The 18,904-nt window shown below is 48.9% G+C and overlaps 1 protein-coding gene across 1 annotated transcript in view; it reads right to left on the reverse strand.

The window, feature by feature from the left end:
- PRLR (prolactin receptor) overlaps positions 1-18,904 on the reverse strand; it is a 275,125-nt gene that overhangs the window by 216,417 nt on the left and 39,804 nt on the right. The window contains exon 3 of the mRNA XM_045020949.1: positions 11,194-11,276. The gene's annotated coding sequence lies outside the window, so the exon portion shown is untranslated. The remainder of the gene's footprint in view (positions 1-11,193; positions 11,277-18,904) is intronic.

The raw sequence follows: 18,904 nt of genomic DNA on the forward strand, positions 1-18,904 counted from the left end.
TACTGTTGGCTTTCAGCCTCAAATTCTTCCCTCAAGGCATCCCTAATCCTTGTAGCCCTGTGCTGGGCCTCTCTAGTAGCCCTGCTCTCTGGCTGTGCAAATTCAGCCTCCAGGACTTGAACCTCGGTGGTCCATGCCTGACTGAATGTTTCACCCTTCCCTTCACAAATATTATGGAGGGTACAGCATGCGGATATAACTGTGGGGATGCTGCTTTCCCCCCAAGTCTAGCTTCCCATACAGAGATCTCCAGCGAGCTTTTAAACGGCCAAAAGCACACTCCACAGTCATTCGGCACTGGCTCAGCCTGTAGTTGAACCGGTCCTTGCTCCTGTCAAGCTTCCCTGTATAGCCATGAGCCAAGGCAGTAACGGGTAAGCGGGGTCTCCAAGTATCACAATGGGCATTTTGACGTCCCCTACTGTGATCTTCCTGTCTGGAAAAAAGTCCCTGCCTGCATCTTCCTGAACAGGCCACTGTTCCGAAAGATGCGTGCATCATGCACCTTTCCAGGCCAGCCTGTGTAAATGTCAATGAAACGCCCATGGTGATCCACAAGCGCCTGGAGAACCATAGAGAAATACCCCTTCCGATTAACATACTCGGATGCTAGGTGGGGGGGTGCCAGAATAGGAATATGCGTCCCATCTATCGCCCCTCCACAGTTAGGGAAACCCATTTGTGCAAAGCCATCCACAATGTCCTGCACGTTCCCCAGAGTCACGGTTCTTCTTAGCAGGATGCGATTAATGGCCCTGCAAACTTGCATCAACACGATTCCAACGGTTGACTTTCCCACTCCAAACTGGTTCCCGACCGACCGGTAGCTGTCTGGAGTTGCCAGCTTCCAGACTGCAATAGCCACCCGCTTTTCCACCGTCAGGGCAGCTCTCAATCTTGTGTCCTTGCGCCGCAGGGTGCGGGCGAGCTCAGCACACAGTCCCATGAAAGTGGCTTTTCTCATGCGAAAGTTCTGCAGCCACTGCTCGTCATCCCAGACTTCCATGACAATGTGATCCCACCACTCAGTGCTTGTTTCCCGAGCCCAAAAGCGGCGTTCCACGGTGCTGAGCATTTCTGTGAATGCCACAAGCAATGTAGTGTCACACGTGGCAGGCGACTCGATATCATTGTCAGACTCCTCACTGTCACTTTGGAGCTGAAGGAAGAGCTCAACTGCCAAACATGTTGTGCTGGCGACACTCATCAGCACAGTCCTCAGCAGCTCGGGCTCCATTTCCCACAGAAATCGCGATTCACAGAGAGAGAGTAAAACACAGCAAGAGACTCACAATGGCGCCAAACGTGGCCGGAAAAACTGTGACTGCTGGGATGTGAAGCGATGCACCACGGGGCGTTGGGACAGGAAGCGGAATGACCCGCACCCTTCCGTCCCCTTCCCACAACCCACGGCGCCAAAATGGGATGAGGTGCTCTGTGGGATAGCTGCCCACAATGCACCTCTCAATACAGCGCTGCAAATGCTGCAAGTGTGGCCACACTGCAGCGCTGTTAGCTGTCAGTGTGGCCACACACCAGCGCTGTCCCTACACAGCTGCACGACCAGCGCTGTAACTCCCAGCGCTGCAACTTTCAAGTGTAGCCAAGCCCTGAGAGGGGAGGTAGGTTCTGTAGTCCTTCTGAGACAAAGGAAGGGCTGAGACCCTTCAGCTACTGGAGGATAGGAGACCCTATCACTTTTGTTACTTTTCCATATTTGTTGTGTTTATGTGGCAGATATGAATAAGACAGCCTGAGTAGAAGGCTAAAACAGGAGTTGGGTGTGGCTGACTGATTTCCCCCTAAATGGGTCACAAATACATCAGACCACAGTGAGCAAGAATTGTCTATAGCACTTACAATGTTCATTTTTAATCTCTATCAGACAATCAGACAAACCAATCAGATTTAGATAGCTTAAAAGCTCTGCAAGTTTACCAAAGTAGCATTCAAAGTCTGGAGCAGAATCAGCTTTACTCAAGGTCAAAAATCTATTCTATACAGGGTTTTAGCACCATCATATCTGAGTGCCTTCCAGTAGTATATTAAGCAATGTGACTATGTAGCTCACACACCTCCCAGGTATGGTGTTCTGTCCCATCTAGTGGCACCGAGATAAAAAGAAAAAAAAAGATTAATGAGTTTGCTCTATAGCCTTAGCTAACAAGCCATATACTTTTAGCTTGTGCAGTAGCGGCTCATGCACACTAGCCCAGAGATCCCAGGTTTGATCCCGCCAATGACCGGGGACTGTCAGTGTTACAACTACACAGCTGTCACCTGTTGTTTGTTCTCTCATCCTCTTCCCTGAGGGAGAAGTGTCTGCAATGGAGTGTCTTGTTTGGGTAGATTTTGTTTTTATTATTAATAAATAAACCCATTGCTATGTATTTACATTCAAGAAGAGGAGGCCAAAGAAATGTGCCTTGTGTTTGGAGCGGAAAGTGGTGAGGTTTGTGATGGTTCTTAGTTCCTAGGGGAGTTTATTCCAGTCTTGGACCACCCCTGGAGATGGTTCCACCTCCTGCATGAACAAGCTTTATCCTTCTTGTTGAGAGTTCCATTATGCCAGATGAGTGAAGTGGTCAACCATTGTCTTTGTCCTGGAGCTTCAGACAGTCTTTTAGATATCCTGGGTCCAGACCATGGAGCAGTTTGAAGATAAGGACTGAGGCCTTCAATTTGATTCAAAATTCGATGGGAAGCCAATGTTAAGAAGGGAGGGAAAGTGTGATGTGCTCATGGTAGCCTGTGTTACTGAGAAGATATGCTGCAGCATTCGGTACTAGTTAGAGTTTATCAGATTGCATTAGTGCAGCTGAGAGGTGATGAAAGCATTGTAATGGGGTAGCATGCACCTCTCGTGCATACCCCCTTTTCTCTGGCTGATATACCTGTAATCACAGTTCTTTTTCAGGGGGAAAGGGACACGCACCTGTCATGGATGGCCCCCTTTCTCTCAGTTAGATGTGAGCCTGCTTTTGGTGTTAGTTCTTATATTGGGGTTGCATCTGCCATTCGCGAGCACCCCCCAAGCTGATGGTTCTCTTGGTGGGTCTTCAGTGACTCAGCCCTCCGGCCAAGCCACGTACACAGTCACCCCTTCAAGTCCAAGTTCTTTTTCAGCCCTAGTATGGGGCCGTAGCTCTAAGGTTTCTTCCCCAAGGCACTGCCTTCTTCAACCACGCAGCCAGGGCCTATCTCGGTACCCTCAGCTGGTGTCCTTTTCAGCAGCCCTCCGTGGGCTCAGACTGCAACCAGACCAGCAGGACTGATCTTGGTACCCTCGCCTGATCTGGCTAGGTCTGGGCTCAGTCCCCTGGGCTCAGCCTGCCCGCACTGACTTTTTCATGGTCTTGCTGCTGCTCTATCCAGCCAGCCAGGCACCTAGTCTTTGGCACCCTTCCCTGTTCTGCCTGGTGAGCTCTCTGCAGTGAGCTGTCCGTGGCCTGCTGTTCCTTTAGCCAGCCAGGCACTCGGCCCTCCCTTGTCAAGCTCCACACAGCAACTGAAGGCTCTGCTCTGCTGCTGGCCTTTTATCTGGCTCTTCTGGCCCCTTATTGATCACTCCTCTGCAGCCACTCTAGAATGTCTGGAAGACTTCTCTCTGCTCTATTCTGGGGCAGGGTGATGCAGGGCCACAAGGCCTCCAGCAGGGGGCCTATGGACCTAGTCCAACCTGCCATAGGCATGAATACCTGAGGCCAGGTCTTCATCTACCAGGGTGGGATGGAGTCCCCTAGCTTACCAGAGATGGTAAACAAAAAAAAATTACTCATCAGCAACAGTGAGGAATTCAAGAGTACTCCTAGACTATGGAATCTTGTGTGTGTGAATCTTCATTCAAAGGAGACTGCACCGTGGCTGCAACCCCTCAGAATATTTTCCCGTCCACCAGTATCACCTCTGTTTTGTTTGAGTTCCACTTCAGCCAGCTGTTCTTCATCCATGAGTGGATATCATCCAAGCACTGGGCAATCTTGATAGTATGTGGTGAAGGACAGGTAGAGCTGCATATGGCTTGCACTTCAGTCCGTGTCATCTGACCAGTTTATATAGAGTTTGCATGAAGATATTGAAAAGCATGGGAGATAGAACAGACAAGTGTCTAGTGGTGTAGGTGCAGTTTCCCATCACTACTCTTTGGGTGCATTCCTCCAGGAAGGACTTACACCTTTTTATCACATTACTCTGGACTCCTGACACCTTTCTCAGGCAAGACTGCAGTATCTCATGTTTAACTGTCAGACACTGCAGAGGGGTCCAGGAGGATGAGAATGGATGTCCATCCTTCATCCATTGACAAATCATCAGTGCCACTAAAGCAGTTTCTGTTCTGTGTCCTGGCTTGAATCCAGACTGTGCCAGGTGTAGAATCTTGGCCTCAGTTAGATGCGCTTGTAGTTAGCATTTTGGTAGCCTCTCTCTAAACTTGCTCAGGATTGGGAGGTTTGACACCAGGTATTAATTGACTAGGACTGAAGTATCCAAGGTGGGTCTCTTCAGACTACTGTGTGTTTTAAGGAAGGATTCCTTCTCTGAATGAGGATGTTGGCTGTTTTGGTCTAGAGTGGCATCAGTTGTTCATGACTCTCTTCACAGGCCAGGAACAGCATGGATCAGATTCACAAGTCCTGGGCTGGAACTCCTGTTGGGTGTCCAAAATTTCTTGATGAGTGAGTGTCTTGACCAACGGGAATGCGTGTGGGCTGTTGATTGGTGGGAGCAGGCGGAGCAGTTCCTTGCTGTTTGAGGAGGCTTCTCAGATTTTCCTAAACTTTTCAGCAAAGAAAGATGATAGTTCTTTACAGCGCTTGGTGCTTGGGTCTGACACAGGTTGTAGGCACTTAGGATTGATGAAGCAATTTACCACCCTAGGTAGCTCGTTGGGGTAGGATTTCGGACCTTCAATGAAGGCTGATAGGAAAGTTTTCTTGGCCTGTAATAAAGCCTTAGCATAGGCTTTGAGGAATTTGTTGTTTCATCCTATGTGTCAATCTTTGTTTTCTGCCATTGACACTCAGTTTTCCACCCCTCTCTCTTCAGTTACCATAGGGAGTCAGAAAACCAAGGAGATCAGTGTGGTCAAATCAGGATCACTGTTCTATTCTTGTTGCCTGGGCACTGCAAGGTTTCTGACCACTGGCTTAAGGTGATGGTCTGTTCAAGACAGTGGCTGGGTTGTAGTGTCCTCTATCTTGATACAGAGGCTGAAGATCAGGTTCAGAGTATGTAGGGTGACCAGACAGCAAGTGTGAAAAATCGGGACAGAGGGTGGGAGGGGTAATAGGAGCCTATATAAGAAAAAGACCCAAAAATTGGGACTGTCCCTATAAAATTGGGACATATGGTCACCCTAAGAGTATGTCTGGTTATGTGGGCTGGGCCAGATATGACTTGTGAAAGTCCTAGGGAGGCAAGTTAAGAGATGAGGTTTTTTGCATCTGTATCAGGTCCTCAGCTGCTGCAAACCAAAATATCTCCATTGACTTAAACTGAACTATGCTGATTTACACTAGCTGAGGATCTGGCCCAAACAGCTTAAATCTTGTGTGAGGTATCCAGTAGATCTAAGATTAAGAGCCAAATTAGATGGGTTCAAAGAAAAATGATAATTGAGCATAAAAGGATTACTGGCAGGATTTAGGAAGAGAATACCCCTATGGGCAGCGTATTCCACAAATGCCCACTATGGGATTTCTTTTACTTCCTCCTGAAGCATCTGGGTCATGCCAACATCAGAGATAGAATATTGGGCTAGATGGACCGCTGTTCTGATTCAACAATTCCCTTTGGGGAGCCCCATCCATTGATGAGCAGCCGTGCTATGAAGGCTGGCTCCACCACTGGAGCTCTGGCTGGTAGGGGGGATGAGCAAAGAGGAGAAACTGCTCTCACAGAGCTCTGCTCGGCTAACAAGCATGCAGGAAATCCCACCCCTAGCTCCTGCTGCCAGCTGTCTTGCAACTGGAAAAGGAAAAGAGTTCAGTAGGGTATGGGAGAGGGTGTGTGCAGTAATGGCTGCTGCTGCAGGGACGTAATAGGCCAAGAATCTGAGCTCGGGGGTGGGGGACAGGCCCAAGAAGCAGCCTGAACACATGGCACTGCACACAAGGATCAGCCAGAGCCCAGCGGGAAGGAAAGATCCTGAACAGTGACTGAGGGACTGATTCTGGACAGGCATTTGTTTGCTGATAAAGCTGATGGCTGGTTAGCTAAAGGTGCTGGAGTGATTTCTGGGTGAATCCTTGCCTCCCCAAGGGCTCTCCACTGCAAGGTTAGGGCTGGGAGGTGGGAGTGTGTGACAGCCATTGAACCAAACTGTACACCCTGTATGTGATGGGAACCACTTCAAGCCAGAGGGTGTAGCAACACCCTTAGTTTCAGCACCTATAAGCATGTTTGTCATCAGCAGTATCTTCAGGATACAGCAGTCTGCAAGTTAAATCATACTGACAGAAAGACATTGCAGGCTGGCCTCCAAGGGGCTGATTCAAACAATGGACACCAGTACCAATCATTAACTTTTAAAAGAGTCTCTCAAAATTGTATTCGGTAACCCACCTTATAAAAATTTTCAATCCATTGCCTGCAGTTGTGTATCTAAAATATATTTTGATAATGTCTGAAACTGGTTTAGATTTAAAGAGGTGAGAAAACGTCTCCCATAGCCCACAAAAGAGCAAAGTTATACAGGAGCTCTGAGGGCACTCCACGCATAGTAAGATACAGTGTTTACAAATGGAAGTGGTGCATATATAATTAATTGGCATTCCATGTAATGATTCATATTCAAAATAGTCAAGTCTGCCTGCAAATTTTTTTTTTAAATCAGAAGAGCATACACTCTGGTGTTTCCTCTTGCCTAGGATGCACCTGGAAATATTTATATGGAGAACAACAACAACAACAAAAAAACCTCAACAGATATTCTTGAAAGATCCTACAGTACCTGTGGGATGTGCTGTCTGTTCTGCTATCAATGTGATGAAAGTATATTTAGCTGTCTGCAACTTTACTGGGAGTCACATGAATAAATCACTGTACATTGATGGAAGATTATGCTTCTTTTAATGGACCACGAATCTTGCATTTAGCAACTATTACAAAGCCAGTAAAGTCATCTACTAGGGCACCAGAGTTGTCACGTGCCATAATTTGCATCTTGGAATCATATTGTATATCTGTTCCAGATTCAAAAACTTAACCTTGTAATCCATGTTCTGTTAATAATTTATAATATAATATAAAATATGACTGACTGCTTTCCTAAAATCACCATCACATGACATCACATGGGGGCTGTCTTGTGATCTGCTGGGGTGAATATCCAAGTGTCTGTCTGCTGTTACCATTTGTTTGACTGGAGCTAGTTGCAGGGACTGTTTGACCATGTGGTTGGTTGTTTGAAAAGTGTGAATGGGAGTGATTTGTTCCAGGTGGGACTTCAGTGGTTGATTGGAAAGACTTTGAGCCAACAGCCTTATAAAAAAGCAGCCAGTTACCTGCCAAGTGAGCTGGGAACAGAAGGGAGGCAAACAGAGGGAGTTTGCCTTGGGGGAGTTTCCACAGAGCTTTATTTTTTTGCCTTTCAGGCTTGTGTGAGCAGTAAATACAACATCTGAAGAGGCTCTTAAAAGGAAGATATTATGGATAGTGAACAATCAGCTGTTGTGACCTGCACAGGGTGTACCATGTTTGTCTTTCTCCCAGAGGATAGAGGTGACTTTGTCTGTCCAAAGTGCAGGCTGGTCTCCATATTGCAGGAGAAGGTTAAAGGACTAGAGACCCATAGACTTTAAGGACAAAAGGGACCATTATGATCTTCTAGTCTGACCTGCTGCACAATGCTGCACAATGCAGGCCATAGAATCTCACCCACCCACTCCTGTAACAAACCCCTGACCTATGTCTGAGCTATTGAACTCCTCATCTTATGGTTTAAAGACTTCAAGGTGCAGAGAATCCTCCAGCAAGTGACCCAAGCCCCATGCTGCAGAGGAAAGCAAAAACTCCCTAGGGCCTCTGCCAATCTGCCCTGGAGGAAAATTCCTTCTCGACCCCAAATATGGCAATCATCTAAACCCTGAGCATATGGGCAAGACTCACCAGCCAGATACCCAGGAAAGAATTCTCTGTAGTAACTCAGATCTCACCCTATCTAGTGTCCCATCACAGGCTATTGGGCATATTTACTGCTAACAGTTAAAGATCAATTAGTTGCCAAAATTAGGCTATCCAATCATATTCATCCCTTCCATAAACTTATCAAGCTTAGTCTTGAAGCCAGATATGTCTTTTACCACCACTGCTCCCCTTGGAAGGCTATTACAGAACTTCACTCCTCTGATGGTTAGAAACCTTTGTCTAATTTCAAGTCTAAACTTCCTGATGGCCAGTTTATATCCATTTGTTCTGGTGTCCACATTGGTACTGTGTTTCATCAGAGAAAATGAAGACTTTCTGGCTAGAAGTCAGCATTTGGTACTGCAGGCACAGCATGATGAAGAATCAGAGAGGGCAGTGCAGAACGGAGAAGAAAATTGGCAGCATGTGACCTCCAGAAGAAGAAAGAGGAGAACTCACGTACCCCCAATGCAGATAGAGGTAAGAAACCATTTTCAGGCTCTCTGCACAAGTACTATGGTGGAGAATGGTTTGGAAGAGTTATCTAATGGAAGGGATCAGAAGGAGACCCCATCGACCGGAAGGCATGGGATGCATTGTCCTAGGGTTGGGGGTTCCACAACCACCCTTCTCAGGAGGGGACAGAGTCATTCATCTGCCGTCCAGAGCGGGAGACACGGGAGGTGTGCTGCTTGCCTGGGGCTAGAATTCAGGATGTGACAGAGTATCTGCCAAGACTGATCAAGCCCTCAGACCGCTACCTACCTTCCTACTTCTCCACGTGGGCACGAATGATGCTGCCAAGAATGACCTTGATCAGGTCACTGCAGACTATGTGGCTCTAGGAAGAAAGATAAAGGAGTTTGAGGCGCAAGTCGTGAGCTCGTCCATTCTCCCTGTTCAAGGAAAAGGCCCAGGTAGGGACCATTGAATTGTGGAGGTAAAGGCATGGTTACGCAGGAAAGAGGGCATTGGATTCTTTGACCATGGGATGTTGTTCCAGGAAGAAGGATTGCTAGGAAGAGATGGGATCCAACTAACAAAGAGAGGGAAGAACATCTTTGCAGGCAGGCTTGCTAACCTGGTGAGGAGGGCTTTAAACTACGTTCACTGGAGGATGGTGATCTAAGCCTGGAGGTAAGTGGGGAAGTAGGATACTGGGAGGAAACACAAGAAGGTGGGTGCAACAGGGGAGGCCTCCTGATTCATATTGAGAAAGTAGGGCAATCAGCTAGTTAGCTTAGGTGTCTGTACACAAACGCAAGAAGCCTGGGAAACAAGTAGGAAGAATTGGAAGTCCTGGCACAATCAGGGAACTATGACGTGATTGCAATAACAGAGACTTGGTGGGGTAACTTACATGACTAGAGCACTGCCATGGAGGGGTATAAACTATTCAGGAAAAACAGGCAGGGGAGAAAAGGTGGTGGACTTGCACTTTATATAAGAGTGCAGTGTGATTACACAGAGCTCCAGTAGGAAACTGGAGAAAAGCCTGTTGAGAGTCTTTGGGTTAAATTTAGAGGTGAGAGCAACAAAGGTGTTGTCATGATGGAGTCTTCTATAGACCACCAGACCAGGAAGATGAGGTAGATGAGGCTTTCTTTGGACAACAAACTGAAGTTTCCAGATCACAGCCCCTGGTTCTCCTGGGGGACTTCAAATCATCCTGACATCTGTTGGGAGAGCAATACAGCAATGCACAGACAATCCAGGAAGTTTTTGGAGAGTGTTGGGGACAACTTCCTGGTGCAAGTGCTGGAGCAACCAACTAGGGGCAGAGCTCTTCTTGACCTGCTGCTCACAAACAGGGAAGAATTGGTAGGGGAAGTAGAAGTGGGTGGCAACCTGGGCAACAGTGACCATGAGATGGTCGAGTTCAGGATCCTAACAAAAGGAAGAAAGGAGAGCAGCAGAATACGGACCCTGGACTTCAGAAAGAAGACTCTGACTCCCTCAGGGAACTGATGGGCAGGATCCCCGTGAGGCTAATATGAGGGGGAAAGGAGTTCAGGAGAGGAGCAGAAAAGGAGCAGGTCCTCAAGGAACCCATTTTGAAGCACTTGGAGGAGAGGAAGGTGATCAGGAACAGTCAACATGGATTCACCAAGGGCAAGTCATGCCTGATCAACCTGATTGCCTTCTATGATAAGATAACTGGCTCTGTGGATAAGTGGTAGACGTGATAGATTTTGACTTTAGCAAAGCTATTGATATGATCTGCCACAGTATTCTTGCCTGCAAGTTAAAGTATGGATTGGATGAATGGACTATAAGGTGGATAGAAAGCTGGCTAGATCATCAGGCTCAATGGGCAGTGATCAATGGCTCAATGTCTAGTTGGCCGCCGGTATCAAGTGGAGTGCAAATATTTGCACTAAAATGCTCATTGTTTTGCTTCAGATCATTCTGCATCCTTATATTTTGCGTTTCTACCTCATTTGATGAAATAGCAGTTTGTGTGTCAAAAAAGGTGAAGATTCATATTTCTAACTGTGAGTTCTGAAGCCATCTTTGGTTGCACTGAACCCACTGTCCCTACTTATAATCATTTGCAGCTAGGATACTGAACTCAAGTATGAGATCAGTTTTCATCTAACTTCACTCCTACATATACTCTGATTTTCCCTCTTCCCACCTCATTTCTTTGGCTTTTCCTTTCAACAAAGTAATGCTGGAAACTCTCCATACTGTTTACAGAGTTTTCATCTTTCCCTTTCATATGTCCTTTACTTTAAAAATCAGGTCCTAGATGTCTCAAGTTAGACACTCAGGAACTGAGCAACCCAAAATTAGTGGACCTTTGTCAAAATGGCTTTAATAATATCAAGCACCAAAACTTATCTGTAAAAAGGGTAGAAGAACACAACCCTACAGAGTGTTGTAGGCTTCATTAATTGTATAACAAGCATTTTGAGATCCATGGATAAAAGTACAATATATTAAAACATTTTATTTAAACAAATTTTAATTGTACTTTTCGTCAAATAAAAATGTGGTATTCCTTTTAAATGTTTCTTTTAACAAACACATGGCAAATACTTTCATGGCAGATAACTGTCCTACCATATCATTATCTTCTCCTTTTTGCTTTCCTTTCACCTTCTGTGCAAATGTGGAGGAAGCAGCTCCTGATGTCATAGTGGAATCTGGAAAAAAAAATGTAACCAGATGTTATCAGTAATTGGTCCTTATATTTTAGGTGTAATTTATGAAAGATTGAAATGTCTATAGACACACTGCCAGTCATCTCAATAAAACTACATAATCACTAAGAATGATGTGGAATTTACAATACAAACAGCTATATTTATCAAATACTAACTTGGTACAGACAGCTCTGTTTACTGGTGCTCTTCAAGATGTCACATTCATTATCTTCTCCATCAGCAGAAACAAAATTTAGCAGATTGCCAGAGGTGGATTAAGGTTTATTGGGGCCCTGGGAACAAAGAACATTTGGGCCCCCCCACACCCCTAGCCATGGGGCTCCTCCCCTTCCCACCCAAGGTCCTGCCCCCTTGACTGGCTGGAAGCTGGAGCCAGGCTATAGTAAGAGCTGCCCAGAGAGCCTGGGCTGCTGTGGGGAGCCCTGAACCTTCAACCTGCCCTGGGGGGCAGAGACATGGGGGCGGGGGGCTGCTTTTGGGACCCCCACCCAGGTCAGGATGCGGATCTGGGGCTCCCCACAGCAGCCCGGACTCCCTGGGCAGCTCTCAAGGGATCCACATTCTCAGCATCTCTCCTTCTCTGGCGCTGGGGGGGGTTAACTCTGTGGTTCAGGGCTCCATTTAATGAGAATACATAGATATCAAAAACACAGAATAAAGGATGGTCCCTACTCCAAAGCGCTCCAATCATTCTTAAAAGTCAACACAACAAGTGAACATTATGGATCCTAGGAGGTTAGTGATGAGGGACTCTTGCAGTTATCGAGCCTGACAACAGGTGGGTCCCAAATCAGGTATTTTTTAAAACATAGCATTGTCAGTGTTCCCTATGAAACCAGATCCCCTGGACTCTCACAAGGCCTCACCCCAGGAACAAGTGACTCTGGGCCTGCTACCCATTATTTTTTGAGCATTTTCTTTATCTTCCCCTTCTGTACAGACTCTCCTCACCAGGGCCCTTTCCCCCAACATCATTAGTTCACATCTCTTCAGTCCCCTCAAACCGTGGGCCAATCCCTCAGGGTATGTACTCCCTCCCTCTCTCTTTGCTGCTATGCAGGGGGCCAAGATGGGTTCATGAAGTATAGGGAGACCACTGATCAGTTATGGAATGCCTGCTTCGATGTCCCCACTCACAAAGCCTTCCCGTTACCTAACTCCCTACTTAGACTGCCTGTCACTAGGGACTTCCTTATCGCTATTGATCTTATGTGGAAAGTGCTCAGATACCGCGGTGATGGATAGCAGGACAAAACCTTAAGATAGCAAGAGTTAGGGCTGTGTGGGGCTCATCTCGGGGGCAGGACCCAAAGGCGATGAGGGGGAGGGGGACATGGCTGCACATGGGTCACCTGAGGATGTGACCTGAAGGTCACAGGACAGTTGGGGTGGGGACTGCACAGAGATCAGGCCGTGGCCTGCTGAATCATTCTTGCTAGTGATGCTACAAGACTTGGAAGACCTTAGTATGACTCCCAGATACTGGGGAGTTTGAGGCATTCGTGCCACTGAGACGATGAGTGAGTACAGGGCCCTGCGAGGTGGGTTTGAGAGTCACTTACTAGAGCAGAACTGTGCTGTGAGTCATCAATTGCCTGTGCTGAGATGGGAAGGCCGCAAAGTCCAGCTCAACTGGGGCACAGGGAGGGAGCTTCAGCCCCTGACAGAGGATCCTGAGCAGGGAAGGGGCTAGGAAAGCCCTTGCAAAGGCTCCTCCCGGCCCTGATTCTGCTTGTCCTCATCCCCTGCATGAGCAGCCTGTGCCTGGCTGAGGTGCCAGTGCCAGGGCACGGCTGAGCACTGTCACAAAGAGGCAGACTGTGGTTACTCATGGAGACCACAGCTTCCAGCAAGTCTGGGGCATGGGGGACCCAGAGGAGCTGGGGAGGGAACCAGAACCTCCAAGAGGATGATGAGGGGAGCCCAGGAAGCGGGAGAAGGAGTCTAGGCCCAGGGCAGGAGACTCTGGCTGTGGGGAGGGGAGCCTGGACGGGGCAGGGAGGTGGGGGAAAAGGCACTCGGGAGGGCTCCGTGCAGGTGGCGGGGAAGGGAAGAGGAGCTTGGGAGGGCTCTATACAGCTGGGGCAGGGGGGGAATTTGGGCACCCTACCTACCACAGCCGGGGAACTTCCAGCCTGCCCAGGGCCTCAGGGGGAAGAGGAAGAGCAGGGTGGCAAGGCCCAGGTGGGGAGAGGCGTTCTGGTGCTCCTGCAGGGGGCTCCTGAGCACGGGCCCCATCACCTGTGCAGTAATCTGCCACTGCAAATTATGCACAGAACATGGATGCTAGAGCCCTAAGTTCAGTCTTAAATAGAGTACAGTACCATAGTTTTTCCAGCAGTGTAATTCAAGTTAGGGGCTCTCTGTAGTTCTGTATGGGACTACAGCTTTTGGGTTCTCTAGAGACCTAGATAACAGGACCTGAGGCCTTGTCTACACTACAAGACTATTTCGAATCTACTTAAGTCGAATTTGTGTATCCACAGTAAATACACTAATTCGAATTTCTGAGTCCACAGTAACGGGGCTGGCGTCGACTTTGGAAGCGGTGCACTGTGGGAAGCTATCCCACAGTTCCTGCACTCCCCGCTGCCCATTGGAATGCTGGGTAGAGCTCCCAATGCCTCCTGGGGGAAAAATGTGTCGAGGGTGCTTTTGGGTAACTGTTGTCATTGAACCGTCAATCACGCCCTCCCTCCCTGAAAGCTCCGGCGGGAAATCTGTTCGCGCCCTTCTCTGGTCGGTTACAGCGCGGACGCCACAGCACTGCGAGCATGGAGCCCGCTGCGATCATCGCTGCACTTATGGCCGTTGTCAACTCCTCGCACCTTATCGTCCACCTCTTCCACAGTCAGCTGCTGAGAAATCGGGCGAGGAGGCTCCGGCAGCGCGGTGAGGACAGGAATTCACAGAGTGGCGCAGACCTCTCACAAAGCAGGGTACGCCGCGCCGTGGAGATCATGGTGGCAATGGGTCAAGTTCATGGTGTGGAACGGCGATTCTGGGCCCGGGAAACAAGCACGGACTGGTGGGACCGCATAGTGCTGCAGGTCTGGGATGAATCACAGTGGCTGCGAAACTTCAGGATGCGTAAGGGCACTTTCCTTGAACTCTGTGACTTGCTGTCCCCTGCCCTGAAGCACCAGGACACCCGGATGCGAGCAGCCCTGAGTGTGCAGAAGCGAGTGGCCATAGCCCTCTGGAAACTTGCAACGCCAGACAGCTACCGGTCAGTAGCGAACCACTTTGGCGTGGGCAAATCTACCGTGGGGGTTGCTGTGATTGAAGTAGCCCACGCAATCGTTGAGCAACTTCTCTCAAAGGTAGTGACTCTCGGAAACGTCCAGGACATCATAGATGGCTTCGCCGCGATGGGATTCCCAAACTGCGGTGGGGCTATAGATGGGACTCACATCCCTATCCTGGCACCAGCCCACCAGGCCAGCGAGTACATTAACCGAAAGGGCTACTTTTCAATGGTGCTGCAAGCACTGGTAGACCATAGGGGACGTTTTACCAACATCTTCGTTGGGTGGGCGGGCAAGGTTCATGACGCGCGTGTGTTCAGGAACTCTGGTCTGTTTAAACGCCTCCAGGCAGGTACTTTCTTCCCGGACCACAAAATAACGGTTGGGGATGTGCAGATGCCTACAGTGATCCTCGGGGACCCAGCCTACCCGCTAATGCCCTGGCTCATGAAGCCCTATACAGGCACCTTGGACAGAGAGAAGGAACTCTTCAACTACCGGCTGAGCAAGTGCAGAATGGTGGTGGAGTGTGCTTTCGGACGTCTCAAGGGGAGATGGCGGAGCTTACTGACTCGCTCGGACATCAGCGAAAAGAATATCCCCGTAGTTATTGCTGCTTGCTGTGTGCTACACAATCTCTGTGAGAGCAAGGGCGAGACCTTTTTGTCCGGATGGGAGGTTGAGGCAAATCGCCTGGCTGCAGTTTACGCTCAGCCAGACACCCGTGCCGAGAGAATATCCCAGCGGGAAGCGCTGTGTATCCGGGAGGCTTTGAAAGCAAGTTTCCTCGGAGAGCAGGGTAACCTATGACTCTCCACTTGCTTTCAAGAGAAACTGACCCTGGGCCTGTGTCTGTATGTGTCGATTTCGATCTGCGGTTACATACCCCGTTCTCCAAGTTTCCCCCACTTCCAAAGCACGTTTTAAAGCAAATTAATTGTTACACTCATTATTAATAAATCTTTGTTTTACTTTGCATTTCTGTTCAGGTGTTGAAACATGGACGCATACTGTGCTGGGCACGGTGTGCACTGATGTACAGACCGCTTGTTCCATAGAGGAATGACATCCTCCTGCTCCTACATAGGTCTCTGGGGTGGGGGACAGTTGCAAGTGGTTGTGCATGAAGGGGAGGGATTGCAGGAAGGGGTGGGTTTGCAGGAAGGGGCGAGTGGTGCCTTCTTTGGATAGGGGTTTGGATGACGGCAGTGGGCTGCGGGTTTGGGCGTAGGAAGGGGTGAGGGGTGTGGGGGAAGGGTGAGTATCTGTCCGTGGATGAGGGCTCTTGTTGGGGCTCAGGGCAGCGGAGAGGCTCGTTGCTACGGTGGAAGTGCATGGTAAGGGCAGCGTGCCTTAACATTAAGGGGGTGGCAGGCGCTAGGACCCTGGACAAGCATACACATCACAGAATGACCCGGGGCAGCATACACCACACAGAGTGACCCTGGTGCCTACTGACTGCAGTGTGTGTGTGCCCTGCAGTTGATCATGCCCCCAAGTCTGTACCCTGGTAATGTAGGCTATACCGTGCAATTATAAATCCCCCCCCCCCATACACAAAAAAATCCTCTGACACGAAAGACGTGACCGAAACAGTGAATAACAGCAAACAGCTTTTAATAATCTAATACACAGTGGGGGGATGAAACTTGGATTTGGGACTGGGTGAGCCTGTAAGGGAAGCACTTCTACAAATTTATAGCGTGAGAGGTGTGTGGTACATTAGCGCTATGCAGTGGTGCAGTGACAGTTCTCACGGCCCCTACCACCCCTCCGTCTTGTACTTTGGGGGGGGGGGGGCAGGACTTCTTGGCGGGGGAGGGCGGTTGCAGATACACTGCAGGGGGGCTCTGTCCTCCTGCCTGCGGTCCTGCAGAACATCAACAAGGCGCCGGAGCGTGTCCGTTTGCTCCCTCATTAGCCCAAGCAGCGTTTGAGTCGCCTGCTGGTCTTCCTGCCGCCACCTATCCTCCCGTTCGATGTGTGTGCGATGCTGTTGACATAGGGTCTCCCTCCACTGTCTCTGCTCTGCCGCCTCGGCTCTGGAGCAGGCCATCAGTTCCGCGAACATCTCGTCCCTAGTCTTTTTCTTTCGCCGCCTAATCTGCGCCAGCCTCTGCGAGGGGGATGCCGGGGCAGTCCGGGAAAGAGCCGAAGCTGTGTGATGGGAAAAGTAACTGATTTCCTTGAACAGATACATGTTTGCGAACAGTGAACACAGTCTAGTCAGTTTCTCTGAACAAGACCATACAGGGCAACAAGTCTCACGAGATCTCAGGACAAGTTCGAGATTTCGGAATACGCTCTCATTGGCTGCGGCATTGCACAGGAGAGCAGACAAGTGGGGAGAGACAGCTGAATCCATCTAGCAGACAGTCTTGGTAAGCCTTACAGTACATTCTGCTTATCAGTTAATGGATAGCTGTGCCCTCCCGCTAAAGGCAATCTGGAAATCATATACTCTGACCCTTTTCCAGCCACTCCCGCCGGTGCACGGGAAAGATCAATGTATGCTTTTCCTATGTGGCCTACAAAACGTGGCTGTTAAGCAAGGGTCATTGTTATGCAAAGTAAAAGTCAACCATTCACAACAGTAACAATACACTAATTGCCCTAATTAGATGCAGCATTTCATGAACGAGATCACCCTGATGCGGGTCCCTCGGAGTCACAAAGAGCGGATGCTAAGGGAAGCCCTGCAGAGACCAGGACCATATGCGGCCATGCTTGTGGAGGCGATGATTCCCATCTACATAAGGATGTCCTGGCACGGAAGAGTGTGCTTCCACGGAGCACCCAACAAGGCACCTCTCCCCAGGAACCTCCTGCGGAGGCTTTTCGAGGACCTAAATGAGACCTTTCTTGAATTGTCCCTGGAGGATTATTGTTCAATCCCTATATGTGTGGACCTACTTTTCATATAGTTTTTCATTGAAAATTTTACATATAGTATTTCTATTTTTTTATACCTGTTTTATAAAAAATAAATGTTTACATGTTTATAGCACTTACTGCCTGATCCTTCCCCTGATTCAGAGTCCGGGTTAACGGCCGGGGAGGGTTGGTAGGGGATCTCTGTGAGGGTGATGAAGAGATCCTGGCTGTCAGGGAAAGCGGTATTGTGTTCGCTGTCGCCTGCGCCGTCCTCCACAGACCCTTCCTCATCTTCCCCATCGGCGAACATCGAGGAGGAACTGTCCAGGTTCACTATGCCATCCACTGAGTCCACGGTCACTGGTGGGGCAGTGGTGGCAGACCCACTTAGAATGGCATGCAGTGCCTCGTAGAAGCGGCATGTCTGGGGCAGGGCTCCGGAGCGTCCGTTTGCCGCTCTGACTTTTTGGTAGCCTTGTCTCAGGTCCTTGATTTTCACGCGGCACTGCATTGCATCCCGGCTGTATCCTTTCTCTATCATTGCTTTGGAGACCTTCTCGAAGGTCTTTGCATTCTGCTTGCTGGAGCGCAGCTCCGACAGCACAGACTCCTCACCCCACACACCGATCAGATCCAGGACTTCCCGGTCTGTCCATGCTGGGGACCTCTTTCTATTCTTGGATTGGCCGGACTCCTCTGCTGGAGAGCTCTGCATCGTTGCAGGTGCTGCGGAGCTCGCCCCGATGTCCAGCCAGGACGTCAGATTCAAAATGCCCAGACAGGAAAATGAATTCAAATTTTCCCGGGTCATTTCCTGTGTGGCTGGTCAGAGAATCCAAGCTCCGACTGCTGTCCAGAGCGTCAACAGAGTGGTGCACTGTGGGATAGCTCCCGGAGCTACTAAGTTCGATTTGCATCCACACCTAGCCTAATTCGAGCTAGCCATGTCGAATTTAGCGTTACTCCACCTGTCGGGGTGGAGTACTGAATTCGAACTAAAGAGCCCTCTAGTTCGAATTAAATGGCTTCCTGGTGTGGACGGTTGAGCGGTTAGTTCGAATTAACGCTGCTAAATTCGAATTAAAGTCCTAGTGTAGACCAGGCCTGAGTCTCCTCTCACTTACACCAATGTAAACCAGGAGAAATGCTGTTAAAGTCACTGGAGTTACACTGGTGTAAGTGAGGTCAGAATAAGACCTGAACTGTCAGTGCTCTCTTAATTGACAGCATGTCATTTTTCATGGACTGTGAGCTGACCAATGCTACTTATTTAAAACCTTTACAACACTGGTCACTTTCCAGAGTGTCAACCAAATTAACACTTAGCAGGATATGTCTGTACCCTCCCAAAGGTTTAGAATAAAGTTTTACATCAGCTTCAAATCCAATCTATATGCAGGGATCTTTAAACAATAATAAAAAATATAACTGTATTAATTACCAAAACTAGGATGATATACAGCTCGAGTAACTGCCCCTAGTCCA

The sequence above is a fragment of the Mauremys mutica genome, chromosome 6 (genome assembly GCF_020497125.1).
Source record: "Mauremys mutica isolate MM-2020 ecotype Southern chromosome 6, ASM2049712v1, whole genome shotgun sequence".
Lineage (NCBI taxonomy): Eukaryota > Metazoa > Chordata > Testudines > Geoemydidae > Mauremys > Mauremys mutica.